This window comes from Trachurus japonicus, chromosome 13 (assembly GCF_045865225.1).
Source record: "Trachurus japonicus isolate A0001 chromosome 13, Traja_1.0".
In the NCBI taxonomy this organism is placed as follows: Eukaryota; Metazoa; Chordata; class Actinopteri; order Carangiformes; family Carangidae; genus Trachurus; species Trachurus japonicus.
The window spans coordinates 20,407,817-20,409,580 of NC_140919.1; positions in this window are offsets into that span (position 1 = coordinate 20,407,817).

Sequence of the window (1,764 nt, forward strand, 5' to 3'; positions counted from 1 at the left end):
ACGTCTGTGTTGAGATGAAAGAGCATGAAAGTATATTTAGACAACAATGATACCAATAATGTGAAATTTGAGTTGTTAACAATCCCTTGAGAAGACGGGACTCTTGTTCAGGAATATTATATAACAATATATTTCTGTCATCCAGTACAGTCATTCAATGCTCATAAAGTAGACTACACACTTGGCATTATGATTTTAAATTAAAATTAGACAATGATACATTTGATAAAGATGTTTGTATACAGGCATTTCCTGGCTTCCCTCCAAATCCTATTTTCGTTTGTTTTTAAAAAGTTCCACTTTAGCTGTCTCATCAGCAGTCAGTCTGTTAAACAAACTGCACAAGCTTAATAGTCTAATGCCATTTGTGATGATTCTGTTGTGTTTAAATGTTTTGAATTGCCTTCCAACCTTGAGGAAACAATGAGCTGAACTAATCACATAAACAAAGTGCCTATTAATAAAGCAAGCAATGAGACAATTCACTCATGTATCGATGGGAAAAGTTCAGCCACAGATACAAACTGATTACTCAGCGCTCAGCTGTGAAATTCTACATTTAGACAAAGCACGACTGATTTGAATACATCTGATGGGGAAAGGCCACTAACCCCAAAGCGCTGAATCCTTATCTCCAATCTTCCAGAAGAAATGTTGAGCACAGTGCAGAGGGACTGGCAACCGGCCACGAGCTGTGGTCGTTTGTTTAACTCCTTATCTCACCAAAATGAAATAATATTTCCAGACTCACAACATGTGACTTGGAAACAAATTATATTTCTAACTGCTTTTTCAAAGATAGTCAAGAAACCTTAATTATTTTCTTTTACTTTTGTGCTTTAATTGAATCTTTTTTTTTTTATGTTTTAGTTTGACTACTCTACTACTTTAACTACTTTTACTATTATAACTTATATTTTACTATTATAACTGTTTTACAGTGACTACAGTGACATTTGGCAAATGTTTTCTATTTTTCTATTGTGTTTCATCCATTGTTGTTGTGTTTTAAATGTTAGAGCCAATGCAGCTGACAGGGACCATTCATTGAGAAACATGCATCTGCATATTTTTCTTAATTTGTGGATGTATTTGAAGTTTAAGCATGTCCACATTACCTCTCTGATTCCTGCCTGTCTTTCTCTCTGCCCCATTTTTGTTTTTCTCATAACAGGGGATTCAGGAGGATGTTGCCTGAATGAGTTTTTAATTGCGTGATGATTACTGCTGCACTTGGAAAGATGGAAGTAAGCAGACATTATATTTGCTCATGAGTGAGGGAGGGAGAAGGGAATTGTGAGAGAAAGTACATGTTCACATGTTATATAAAATAACCACAGCATAACAAATGACCATCATTCACATCAGGCTTATATGCTGTGTCCCCTTGAGAGGAACTATGTGTGTGTCGGTGAATGTATTCATTCATGCACTCTGCTTAATATCATAAATTTGAGCTGGACAGCTTTTAAAAGAGAAGAAACCAAAACACAAGATATAGATGAAAACCATCCATCAGCTCACTATAAAACCATGTCCAAGGAAGCATGACTGGGTTTTTTTTTCTGTGTACACTTTTGTATCTGTGCATGTGCGTGTGTGTGTGTGTGTGTAAACCTGGATTGAATCCGTGCGGGAGGACCATTTAACTTAGAGCAGGAAGATGCATGCAATCAGAATGCTAAGCAGCAGTTTTAAACAGTCTTAATATTGAGAAGGTGTAGGGCAATAAATTCACTTTGACACTGTGTGCTGCTTCCCTGG